Raw genomic sequence first — 14,218 nt, 5'->3', positions numbered from 1 at the left:
AAAACTATTAACCCCAACCAACTTGCTTATAGTAGCATAAACACATTAGACCTCTAAAACAGAAATTACACTTGAAAAGGTGTCCTTAATAACAATAACAAATGAAAATTTGCTCTTTAGAGGAAATTCTATGCGTGCATGCAGAAGAATTTAGACAAAGGTCTAAATTATAGCAGACAAAGGTCTATATATAGACAAAGGTCTAATTAATTATAGTAGTTATGCATTTGTACAAATCACAAATTCCCTTTAAGGTTAGAATTAACATAAAGAATGAGCTAAGGCAGTGGGGTTTGTGTTGTTCCGGACCTTTAAGGTTATTAAATTTATGAAATTTATTAGTGAAGTAAAATTTGATCGATTGACCCCACTGGTGTTCAGTGCATAGTAATGATCACCTCAAAGGCTAATAATTTTGCCAGACTACTCAAATCTGAGAATGAAACTTAAAGCTTTATTATCTTCTATCACATGGTCAGAACTCAGAAAGAAGCAGCTTGCAGGCAGTCTGTGTCGTATAGTACTCAGCTACCTCTGGCAGTCAAGTGTTCCTCATGAATGTTACAGTGTGCTCCAGACAGACTTTACCATGGTGATAATAAAAAGATTAAGTACATAAAAAGTAGACATCAGCAAAATAAAAAGTGAATAGTGTGCTTTTTGAAGTGCAAAAGGAAAAAAAATACTGTGATAATGAACAAAGAAAAAACAACAGCAAAGTTTCTGCTGACTTATAAGAGATGGCATTCTGTCACCTACTAATGTAATAGCTTCATAACAGCTTTTCTGATACAGAAAAGTACTTTACCTCGATACTCACAAAGTCTCCTTTCTAGGTGTCCTATAAATTTGCAGTTCTAACTGCCTCAGCGTTTATAGGAGGGAATATTTATATTCTGTCAGTTTAATTTCTTCTCCACTCTCTGTTTTATTCACCTCATCCTCCTCAACACAAGAACAAAAAATCTGAAATGGAGTAAACCAGAAAGTGGTGGCACATGGTACTTTTTCTCAACAGAAATGAAGTTTGTTGTGTTTGAACCATAACAACCCAGGAAGCAAAACAGGGGTTAGAATTCAAGAGAGAACCACTTTCCACACCACCTCTCTTTGAATATATCACAGCAGGATCAAAAGGAGACAACTTCAAACGTTTGCATATATGTCTGAAAACCATACTCAACAACTAAACCCATATTTAATATTGTTTAAGTTCTGTGAACTTTCTTCCAATTCCAGTTTGCTCAGCTTTCTTTCAACACCAATTCACTCCAGGTCATTCATTCAGTCAAAGTGCTTTCAAGAGCAGTTCAGAGTTCAGTACACAAATACAAAATACTTCTACTTCACATCAAAGTATTATCAGACTCTTTCTGATGTCCACACTAGGCTTTTCAGTTGCAGGTCCACAGTAGATACACGCAAATATTATTAAAATGCTCCATAAATGTCTATTGTACTTCAATGGTGAACATTTACTGGCAAGATTTCCCCAAGACATGTAAGTTCAAATCAATATCCTCCAATGACTTTTATTAGCTGAGATAGTCCCTGTATCAGCTCTACTCAGTAAAATCTATTTACAGTGAAAGGAAAGGAATAGTATAGAATTAAGCTTTTGTTTCTGTTTTGGTAGGTATCATATTCTGGTGAGAAGGTTTTTTTCTCTTTTAGTGAAGTTTTTGGTTTAATGCTCATCCTTTCTCACTTAGGTATGAAGATCAGCAGCATCAACAACTGCCTGTGCATGTTGCAGAAGTACCTTCTGAATGCAAAGAAGCTGGTGGCAGTGGTGTTCTCACAGTACTGTGTATTTGTAGATCAGATTACCACATTGTGGACTACTAGAACAACACATTCCATAAGGAATATCAACAATGAGAGATCACACCCTTGCAAAACTGTAATATGTATTTTAAGCCCAGACATTTGCTCAAGGTAAAGAAAGAAAAATGAAGTTACTGGATGAAGGTAAATCTTAAAATAGCTTAGTGTCGTGGGTGTGGTGAGAAAATTCACTCCATCCCTGCCAAATCCTGCATACCTGGTAAGTACTGAATAACCAAATGAAAGGAATTTTCTATATAGTTGATGGAATTTGACTGAAATTGCTTTTGCTACAACAATGGCATGGGAAAGAAAACTATTCAGAAGTAGAGGAGACATATTAAGTTTCATGTGTTCAAATGAATGAGGCTTGAACAAAACACCCCTTTCCAGAAAACAGCAAAAATGGCAGCAAGACAAAAGAATGCATTTAGAAGAACGGGCAACAAAGCTTAGAAAAACTTCTGGGATGTAGTTGCAGTCATAAAGAAACCTGGAAAAGCCCAATGCTAGGTCAGCAGTGCTCTTCAAGACTCACAGAGAGGACTAACAAGTAAACTGCTGAGTTCTGTTTCAGATTGGCCCCTATTGCTGACACCCCGGCAATGAACACATTTCTTGACTCCTCTACACATCAGTTTCCCTCACTGGTAAAAAGTGAAGAAAAATACCAGGTCTCTTTGTCATAAATTTTGGGATTTACAAAGCCCTCTACAATAGACTAAAATAGACTAATAGACTAAAATAATATGCAGTTTATATTCAAGAATTTCAAAGATTGAACAGATCTTGGTGGGTGAAAATACCGTCCCTAACGTGTCTTACAAAAGCTTCTTTGTCATACACTCAGATAACTGATTAGGCTTCACTTACAAGATTTCAGAAATGTATAATTTTGCAAAGAGTGAAATCATGAAAGAAAGTATCAAATATTGCAACTCAGTATGTTCAGGATACATCATGAATGAAACTGAAGCTGAGATTTTTGTAACTTGTGTTTGTTGTCATTCTCGGGATGTCTTATATTAACATGGATGTATCTGGTAAGCAAACCAGTCAAATAAAATTTTTCAGTCATTGATTCTCTTCTAGTTTAGAAAATCAAGTATATTGAATACATGCATCCATACAGAACAAGCAGAATGTTTTGCATGAGAAAATCTATTATGCTATTAACCGTTACAGTTGGCAGGCAGGCAGTATTTGCAACTTAGCTTGCACATATGTTGTAGCTGACGTTAGCACAATATAGAAGGGATTTTCTATTACCACTTTCAATTCATTTATATAAGTCATGGCAGTAGGATTAGACCTTAGTTTGGTTTTCCAGGTTCAAATCCTTTTCTAAATCTTTTTGTTTTTGTAAGATAACATCTGCCTCTCAGATGATCTGACATATAGCTCTATATGTTAACTAGGTAGAATAAAGTAATGAGAATATTTTTAAGAAACATTTTAAAACCTTGTTTCAACCCACATAGTTACATCTCAATTCCAGATTAGTTACCTGAGAAAACACCCTGTAATAAATAGGCTAGCATTTTTCTCAGGTGAAAAAAAAATGACGTGTGTGTCTCTCCAGGATGAACCTTGCAGCAGCACATCCTTGAACACATCAAGGAAAGGACACAAAACTGAGCTGCTGCAACCAACTGACACTGTAACATTGTCCCATGCATGGTCACAAAATCTAAACATCTTTTTTACCTAAATAGGTCTGGAATTCTTAACCGGAAATAAAGAAGATAGAGAGTCATTGATAACTGAGCAGAAGCATCACATAGATTGGTGAAGCCTTAAGATGCCTATCTTTTATTTGGACTCCTAAATAACCATTGACCTGAACACACTGTTAGGATCCCCAGTATTTTTTGATTCATGTACAAGTAGTGTAAAAAAACTCTAAGCCCCCACCCCCCCTTCTTATAGTGAGCCAGCAAACAAATTTGAGAAAAATGTAATTACATCTCTGATTTTTAACTTAAAATTTAAAAAAAGAAATTCACTGTACCAAAATGCAGTGAACTTTACTATATTATGCATATTCACATTAAAGTACCTTCTAAATAGCTTCAGCATCAAGGTTATTAATGCTGTTGCTATTGGTACAATGAAGATGTTGAGATACAAAAATTAACTTTATATTTGCACCAGTATTTCACTTTAAAAACTGCCAGACATTTGCATTTCAGGAGGCCTAAATTATGCATAGAAAAAAAAGAGATTTTTGTGCAACATTTGACATCAGTTTACTTCACTGTCATAGATGTCTATTTATAAAATGTTGCTGTCTGTCTCTTAAACGGTATGTGACCTGGTAAAATGGAACCTAGGCCATATTGAAGACAGAAGAAGAGAAATGAAAGGAATAATTCCTAGGCATAGTGTCAAGCCTGTGCACTGACAAAAAGAAATACAAGAGTTTTCAAGAAAAGGAGAGATGACACAACTTTCAAGTGATTATGTTCTCCCTGCTCTCCACCTTCTTCCTCCATGGTGTAATTTGTCCAGCCCTTAGTTAAAAAAGAACTTCTTGCTGCTCTTAACACTTCAGTTTCACAAAGTATAGTTCATAATGCTTGTCTCTAGGTTCACAGTTCTGAGTGTCCTCATGGAAGGCAGCCTGAGCTGTTTGTATAAAGTTACCCAAACTGAAGCTCTCAGGTGTAAATTTTCTAACCAGCCTGTTTCTATCTCTTGATTCAGTTGAAATCTAAAAAAATAATAAAATGTATTTCTCTTGGACTGATCTTGATTCAAATACAATGTTATTTTTTAAACTTAGGTCACTTTCATGAAATGTTTTTAAGGCAAAAAAATCCTTTGAATTTTATCATATTTCTCCTCTTATCAGGGTCAAGCAAAAAAGCCAGTTGTTACTGCTTGCAGTCCATGGTTTACCTTTATGAATACAGTAATAACAAACAAAAAATACAAATTTACTTGTATATACATCTTTAAACAAACAAACCGCTAAATCTGTAAAAATAAAATATAATAACAGACATCAGGACCTACATGTCAGTATGTTATTTTCTTTGACAATGCCTTGTTGGCTGAAGGGGTAAGTAATGAGACACAGTATTCTTCACCTCCACTGAGATCGTCTGAATACACTCTTTGCTGGGAACAAATTAATCTCATTAAAAGCTATAAGACATGAACCAACTCTCAGTCCACATAAAATGAGACCATGCCCAGTCAAACTGCTACCCACAAAGTGCTTCACGCTTGTTCCCTCGCTGTCAGTGTTGAAGAAGGCCAAGGATTATAAGACAGTGAAAGACAGCCAGACCCTTTTTCCAGATGAGAACAGAGGTGTCTTGGATAACATGGAAAAATCTTACAATATGTTGTACCTAATCTGTATGCATAACAACAGCAACAGAGAACTCCAGTTTTACAGTATTTTCAGTGTGCCACATAGGACATGCTGCCTAAGAGACAAAGCAGCACCCTGGATTGTAATGCCAATGTTACTTGACTGAAAAGCATTCTTTAAAATTCTGACTAAACCAAACTAGAAATGAGTGAGTCAGCATCACTTTTGCAGCTCAAACTCATATTTTACAGCAGACAGCAAGCCTCTTCCCACCTGTTTTATGGAACATATCTTTTGGTTGCTACACATCTGTAGAATTGTTGCTACACATCTTTTGGTTGCTACACATCTGTAGAACAATGAAAGGGCTCAGCAGAAATTTCACTTGGTACTGCATATTTTCCTCTACTAATGGGAAAACAATTTTTCAAGAATAGAGTCAACATCTCTAGAATTTCTACAGTGCAGATATATCAGTAACAGCCATACAATTAGTTAGATGCAGCTATTCCAACATTATTCCAAAGGGTTAATCTGAGCAAGTTAACAAGGAATGCTAAACAATTCAACCTGTAACTATTCAATACACTGAAGAAGACCTTAGAAAATGTGATTTAAAAGAGTCTGTCCTTTGTGGTTTTGCATCTGCAGGCAGGATTGTTATATCATATTGTACTTTGATGTTTCATAGTGAAGGTCTCTTCAAATCATCACTATTTTAAACAAGACCTTTGAATCATAGGAGCAAAATTTGAATGAGAAGTGACCAACCACTTTATACTTAATATAAAAATAAAAGGGAAAAAAAAGACTGATTAGTAGAGATTACAAACATCTTAAGAGGTAGTCCACTAACATTCAAAGAATGTTTTTTCCTATTTTTTTCTTCTGGGAATTTTGCTATTCCTGTGCTTTATCTAATACTTTTGGCATCATAAAAAAGGAAACCAGCTACTATGTTCTTTAGAATAGCATGCAGTAAACAGATTACATAAATAATTCTGACTAATTTTACAGAAAAATATCTCATTACATTTAGATAACAAGGCAACCGACCAGTGGAGTTCTTTTGCATGTATTATATTTTTCTAATTTCAGTGTAGCTAATGCATCCATCCAACATATTCAGTCACCTCTCTACTGCAAAACTTGTTCTTTCAGAGTAGAATAATATTTAAATACAGTAAACTGGCATTTGTCATACCTCTATATTATTGTGAAGGAAAGATGTTAAATTATGTTCCTGTTTGTGATTTCTAAAAGACTGCTGAGTATATTTCTATATTTAAAATTTTAGTTAAAAAACATATGTGTAGGACAATTTAGGAGAACGAAAGAGGAAGAAACTAATAAAGTTAGAACAAACACCAAATGGCAAGCAAGTTTATCTACATAGTTTTTTCTAGCGCAGCTATATCTCATCATCATCATGGCTAGGCTTCGCGAACGAAGATTTGAGAGGGGCTCTACCCACGCTTGCTACAAGCGCGCTGATGGCTAAAAAGGCCAATGCGAGATAGACAAGTCCGGTTGCAGAAGGCACAGCAGAAAGACTCCCCAGGTGATACAGACAAGACGCGATTCTTTCTGCGTTGTCTTTTCTCCTCGAGAGTGATCCTGCGTGTGTTCTCAAAAGCAGCAGCAGCGTTATAAACGCAGCTATATCTACATTTAAAATATCTATACTTGCTGCACATTAAGAGCAACGTTAAGCATAAAGACGCTGTTCATAACCCTGCTGCTTATATGATTCAGCCTACTTTCAGTATGTATAATGTTGTATTTGGCATGTTGAATCTGATTTGCCTTCGTGCTGCTAATCCTCCACCTGCATTAGCAGTCAGCAGAGTTTCTTGAGATTTTCTCTGTCCTGAATTTTTCAACTTCATTTGAAAATTTAAATAACCAATGTTCAGAGTATTTGAATATCCACAGTGCCTCATGATTTTAGTCATAGAGTGGGAGATGTTCTGTATTTGTGAAGACCAATTCTACAATACCTGATATCACGCCGCAGCCAGAAAAACTTATTATGGAGTAAGTTCATGTGAAGAGAAATGTCATGCACAGAGAATGCAAAGTAGTTCTTCCAGTCTACTTAGCCTGGACAAGATTGACTCAGATGGACTATGCTATGTTTTGCATAATGCAGTCCAAGATAGCAGACTGGGGTAGTGTAGGAAGCAACAAGTGTTTATTTGTTCATTTGGTTTTTTGCTTGTTCTTATTTTTGTCCAGAAAAAACAAAAGATTGAAGAAAAGGAAGGTAGGAGCTTACAAATATGGATAAAGGAACCATAACGAGGCAAGAAAATAGTGTGCTCCATCATCACAGCCAACCGAGGAACAATGTGAATGAATTATAGCTGAAGAGATTCAATTCACCTGTCCCAAGAAGCCTGTAAAGTACAGGAGAACACTGGAGAAAAGGTGATGTTTACGTTGCTGGAATTTTTTTTGAGAACAAACCTGATCCCTGCCTTTTAGGTGTGGCATGGCATGACTGACTTGCCTTTGGGAAGGTGGGTGAACAAAGAACTCTTAAAGTTCTTTCAGACTATAGATTCCAGCTCTGGATATAAGGTTGTGAATTCTTGAAAGGTTTCATACTCATATGCACCACTTTTTACGGTAGTGCCCCTCAGCCACCTGACAAGAGACTCCATTCTGTTAGAGATGCATCAGCAGTGCAGTTGCAGTAGCCATGTTAATTCTCCAAGGGAGAAAAAAGGCAGGGAATGGTCGTGGATTGCTGTTATAAAAATTCCTTCAGTAAGGCAACGCTAAAAAGCATTTATCAAAATGAAAATACATGAGTGCATATTTGAACAGTCAGTAAGTAGGAGGTAGTAGGTTTTCACAAACTCCCATATGGAGAAAATGCTCCTGTTGTACCAAGATTTATTCTCAGAGTATCAAGACATATTTTAAGAGGAAATACAAAGTCATGTACATCTTAATTTAAAGACATCAGTTATCAGTTTAGCTGGGCAGACACTAGGCACACATTCTTTTATATTCCTATTTCCTAGTCTGAGATAATGCTGCCGTATATTTCTAATAAACAGTCAGGCCAAACAAAAGGACATTACAAATACACTGCCTAATGAGATGTTCTTCTCCCACTTGTGGTCCTACTGGGTGTATAAACTCTTAATGAACAAAAGATTTTTTCCCTAACACTTGCACAACTCACCTCAGTTTGGGGTACTAATGTAATCAAAATTGGTAGCGATACAAATATTGTGGAAAATCTATCTGCACCTTAATTAACAAGATCTGAGCCAGGAGATGCCAGTTACTTCTTTTCAATCATTATATACTACCAAGTAATACTATAACATAACACATATATTCAAATATATCATTATTCTGTTTAATCCAGAGCCATTTGCACTGTAATAAATGACTGCAAAGGTAGTGAAACATCAGCCTTTTCTACTTTGAAAAAAGTAAATCTCATGAGAAGGTAGACTACCTGATATGGTTAGAAAGCCCTTAACTCTTCTACTTTCCCTCATCTCTTACACTTTGCATCCCTCTCTACTTTTCCCACCTGTCTTACAGTTTTAAGACAGAATGTGGAGGTAAAATCCAAATGTTTGGGATTTTCTAATTAATAAGCAAAAGACCAATTAGTATCTAACTGCTTCCAGTTCTGATGAAGTATTTCCTTGAGTTGGTTACACCAGGAATTGAATTTGCAAGTTTCTAAAAGTTTAAAAAGTGGTACTTAACACACTTAGCAGAGTTTAACTCTGTATCCCAATGTTTCCATTGGGCTCAGGTCCACATGGAGACATTAGAGGGTAATACAATTTACACTTAAAAAGAAACTAGAAGAAAAAAGTAGTGTAGATGGAATTTATAAAGGATTAGTTAGTTTTCAAATAAGAAAGCAGTTTCATTCTTTCTACTAAGAAAAGGACAATCGAATTAGAATTTTAATTTTAATTCTTAAATAGAGTATTTCCACCGCTCTTTTCCCTTACCACTACTTAGGAAAGTAATATCTGTGCTGCAAAGGCAAATATATGAGCTTTCAGATTTAGTTTACTTTCCCCTGGAAGATCAGTTTTTCCCAAAGTTACTATACCAAACTATCAGATTAGACATTTTTACTGCATTTCATTTCTATAATCATGATCGCATCTTTGTGTCTGTTACATTACGCAAAGCATTATAAATGAAAAATAGCACATTTCTGCTTTTGTTCTGTCCCTTTGTTTTTAGTCAGTCTTGCTTTGATTATAAAGAAACTTGAACTTATATGAGACCTCAGTTTCAATAAACTTAAAAGTATATTTTTAGCTCTACATGCAGAAGAGTTTTTAAAAAGCCTTTATATTAAAAATTAAAAGACTGTCAGGATCACAGTAGGTTATGCTTGCACCATTTTCCATTCTCATAATTACCATCATATGTATAGATTCAAACTACGGCATTATTCTCTCTTGTTGCAACCCACAGCACAAGAACAAGCTATCAGAATTTTACTGCTTCATATATTCTGTAAGTTAAGTACAGTCCTGTATGGCTTTGACCTTTTCAATATTCCATAATTTGACTGACTGGCTACTCTAATTTTTACCCTGTTTACAGTCTCAGAAACCTGTGGGGAAGAAGCAAAATGTCCAGCCAATCAAAATACTGAACACTGAAAAGATCAAAGTAGTAAAACATACTACAGTCTTTCACAGAATATATTAGACATTAAAATTTTCATATCACACTATAAAAAGATAACATTTTCCCCTGAAACTCTAGATACTATAAAAGTGGAGCACTAGTGCAGCAAAGGTGGTACCCACTAAACCAAATAACACCATTTATCCTACTCATATGTTCTTGGTTTAGATTTTTACACATTTCTTCAAATAATGAGCTCTTTCTTAGTACTGAATTTAAAACAAATTCAACTATAGTTCAATAATTTTAATACAAACTCATGACTTTCAAGTATGTGTTCCAGTTTTGAACACTGTAGCGTTAGATGTTTCTGACCCTGCTGAATATATACTCCTACACAGCAATCCACATTTCTGACTTAGCACTATGTGGAATTTTTTTTTTTTTGGGTGGGGGGCTCATAAATACTGGGAGAGTCTAGTAACATATAGGCAATTTTATATTATTTTTGTTTACATGACTCATTTGCACTCCACTATTAAACAAATAGTAGCAGGTAACACAGACACAAAAAAAATCCATCGCTTTGCCAATAGTAGAATTTCTACTAGAAACAAACAAAACCAAGGCATGTCAAAGATGTTAACTATGTCAAAGATGTTAACCATATACAATGAACACAAGAGATTAAAAATCAAACGTAAACAACATTGAGATTATATAATCTGAGTAGTATATGGATTCATTTCCATGTAATCATTGCAGCTTAATTGGGTTATGGAACTATAATGTATTACACTGTTATCGCCATGCATGTTTCTTTATCTACTTGCTAATGAAACAGATGTAAACAAGATGAAGAGCATTAATAAGATTTGATTTGCAATTCTTTCCTTGAAAACACCCAAAGAACTCTCTTATTATTGATATTCTTATCAAATAGGTTGTCCTGTTTGTTACCTTTAGAATGCAAATTGCTAATGTGTATCCTTAACAAGTTTCCAAACCCACACACAGTTAATTAGAAAAGTTCATCCCTATAATGCAGATTTATCAGAATCTCTTTCTCCTCTTTAGCAGCAGGCCACTGTTGTTAACAAAGAGGTTCAAATATTAAGCATAAGCTGCTCATTCTGCCTGCAAGTCTGCATTTTGTGGTATGATCACAGCAGGCACAGTCACCAAGGAAACAAAGAAAAGCTACTTCACCATCAACCTTCACACTGGAACAACAGATGTCTTATAAGACAATCAAAAGTTATATTATTTGCAAAAAGGGTAATATTTAATGTTACAAAATTTATAATTGAATAACTCTAGTTGGCAAAAAAAACCAGAAAAGGCTGATATCTAATGTACTGTGGTGGTGAGCAAGGTTTACAGGTAATCGTACAGAACAGCAAGCATGAATCTTCCTCAGTGACTAGTCACTTGGTTATATGACCTCACGCTGTGTGCTCTTCTGTTCTGCCTTTCTCCCTATTGCATTACAGTTAACATGGATCCCATTCTGGTTTTTGTTTGTTTGTTTGTTTGTTTTGTTTTGGCTTTGGGTTTTTTAATCTGTTGCGACTGCTTCTCTAACTGTCTCATTGAAATGGCTCAACAGAACTACTAAAGTATCTTCTAAAGGTAAAGTGTTACAAGTCTTGAAAAAAATACTATCCTAAAAGTTGTCCCACGTGTGAATTTAGAAAGAAAACTCCATAACAAGAAATACATTAGGAATCTACTGAGTAAGACTAGTAATTTGAGTGGGGTCAAGGAGAAATTACCAAAGTGCTTGTATATCACTCTCTGTAGTGACCCAAAAGGATGTCACAGTGAGGTGAGGGTTGGTCTCTTCTGCCACATAACAAGTTATAGGACAAGAGGAAATGGCCTCAAGTTGTGCCAGAGAATGTCTCAATTGCATATTGGGAAAAATGTCTTCACCAAAAGGGTTTTCAAGCATTGCAATAGGCTGCCCACGGAAGTGGAGGAGTCATCACCCCTGGAGGTATTTAAAAGATGTGTAGATGTGGCACTTGGGGACATGGTTTAATGGTGGGCTTGGCAGTGCTTGGTTAAGGGTTGGACTCAGTGATCTTAGAGGTCTTTTCCAACCTAAATGATTTGATGATTCTATGAATATCAACACAGAGTCCAGACAAGTAGATAGAAAGATTGGCAATTTGTGTAAATATATGACATGATAGAGACAAATACCTGGAAGGAAAAAAAAAGTTAGGTCAATGATCATTTTCTTATAAAAATGGTGAGTATAAGATGGTTGTGAATAAACTTAGATTGGAAATTGGATGATGGTTTTTAACAATCAGAGGAATATGTTTCTGCAAAAAGATCCAAATTATAGCAGATGAAGAAATACATATGTATCTTGAAATACAAAGGCAAAGTAGAATTTCAAGTGTTTTTATTGCAAATACTTTTCTGCATCACTTTTTGTGGCCTTGGTGAATAGAAGAATTACTTTTTCTCCTGACTTCACAAAAGGAGGATAATTACACTTATTTTGTAGGTGTATTTGGTAAAATTTAGGGACTGATATAGAGGAATTTGTCACTGAGTTACATGATGTAAAATCAAGCTTGTGATTCAATCTCCAAAACAATGGTAATCATTAAGAGGAATGTGGACTAAAAAAGAGACTATTTCCCATTTGAAAGCACCTGCAATTGCTCAACAGACAATAAAAACATAAAATTTCTTCTGTCTCAGTTGCTGATTAGAAGAAAATCTACACTGACCACTGACAACAACATGACACCACTTCTTGGGAACACATGTCAAAAACCTTGGGAACATCCTCCAAAAGACCACCAGAACATTTATGCTACCATTTATTAAAATGCTAAGAAGAAATTTAGAGTTACTAAATTATAAGCACTGTACTTCATGGAACAGCTGAAGAACAAAGATGCCAAATCTAAAGCATTACTATCTGGCAGGTAGCCTAACAGAAATCAATCCAGTTCTAAAGGAAAATGTCCTCCCCACGAAGTGAAGATTTAGGGAGAGGTGGCATGTAGAAATGAGGTTCAGTTTGAAGTAGAGTTGTTACTGCTACAAAAAAAAAAAACATCCGTTTTTTGTCATTATGCCATGAAAATAGTTGTTTGCTGACTTGATGATAACATACAAGATGCTGGGAAGAGGAGCCCTTTAATCACTTCCATAAGTGAAAGTATCCCTTGAAAGTTGGGTGGATGGAAACATGGTGATTTCTCCAACTGATCCTTTCTATCGACCAAGACCTAGAGCTGTCCTCACAGTCACAAGCTTACAATTTGCTCTTCTTACAATCTAATTGAATGTGAAAAAGGTGGTATCAAATATGTTTTGATTTATTATGTTCACAATGGAAGATTAGTCTTTTGAGTCTTTCTCTGTGGTGAGAAAGTTTGATAGTGAGGGTTTCATTCCTCCAGAGGCCAGTTCAAAGCATAAGCACAATTTTGGTACTCAGCATCATTTGCTAGAGGGCTAACTATCCTTGATCGGAGCCCCTGGTGGTCTAGTGGTAAGGGCGCGGCGCTGTCACCGCCGAGGCCCGGGTTCGATTCCCGGTCAGGGCCACTCCCGGGCAGGTGGGGCTCGTTAGCCCTTAAAGGCAACCCATCTACGTCCTAAGGACCTCGCTGCCACCGTCCAAGCTCGCTTGGCCCCGGCAGATGAACCTTAGGATTAAAGGGTGGGCTCAGTTCCGCGCACACTGTGTCTCACCTAAAAAATCCAATGCGCAGGCTGGAAGGTATAAAGACCTTCCCCGGATCTTCGCTCGTGAAGACTGGCCATTACTTACATTACAACTATCCTTGATAATATGGGAAAATAAAGGCACCCAGCTCCAAAAAGCAAGGACTATGTAGGTATATTGCTGTGGGAGAATACTTTCACAAATGAATACTAGGAAAAAACAATGCTATAGATGGACGGAGAAAATTACTTTTTTTTTTTTTTTAATGAAGACAGAATGCACTAAAAGGCAAGAGTATTAGTTTCTGAAACTAGTCTGTTTTGTGAGACTACATTCAAAAGCTCCCAGAAAAATAAGATAAAGACATATTTTTTCCCCACCTGACTCTTAGATCTTATAAATATTAGCTCACTAAAAGAAAAATCTTTGGATGCAGAAAATACTAGGACTGTGGGGAAAAAACACACTATAAGAACACTCTCTTGCATCCTCTGCTTTTACAAAAGACTTTTACAAAATTTTATGATCCAACTCCTTTCCATTTGGAACTGAAGCCTTAGTGAGGTTTAAGTATGTTCTGAAACATTTTTCTTGTGAAAAAGGCTATTTTCATGATGCTTTGCTCCTACAAGTGGAGAATTAATGGCTTTCTCTCAAAAGCCTCTTGTAGAGAGATTTCCAATGCCATTTAGTAAACTCAAGAGGTCTGAATAAACATCTAGATCTTTGTTTTCAACTAG

General features: G+C 35.9%; 1 protein-coding gene and 1 non-coding gene across 2 annotated transcripts in view; one reads left to right on the top strand and one right to left on the bottom strand.

The window, feature by feature from the left end:
- The window catches only part of PRKN (parkin RBR E3 ubiquitin protein ligase), a 705,198-nt gene that overhangs the window by 180,146 nt on the left and 510,834 nt on the right, over window positions 1-14,218 (bottom strand). The window lies entirely within an intron of this gene.
- TRNAD-GUC (transfer RNA aspartic acid (anticodon GUC)) lies at window positions 13,284-13,356 on the top strand. Its single transcript has one exon. It is a non-coding gene; the product is annotated as a tRNA-Asp (tRNA).

Source organism: Myiozetetes cayanensis, unplaced genomic scaffold (assembly GCF_022539395.1).
Source record: "Myiozetetes cayanensis isolate MyiCay16 unplaced genomic scaffold, myiCay2020 scf2-11, whole genome shotgun sequence".
NCBI lineage: Eukaryota > Metazoa > Chordata > Aves > Passeriformes > Tyrannidae > Myiozetetes > Myiozetetes cayanensis.
The sequence above is the reverse complement of the archived record's forward strand: the minus strand, read 5'-3'. Positions and strand labels throughout refer to the sequence as shown.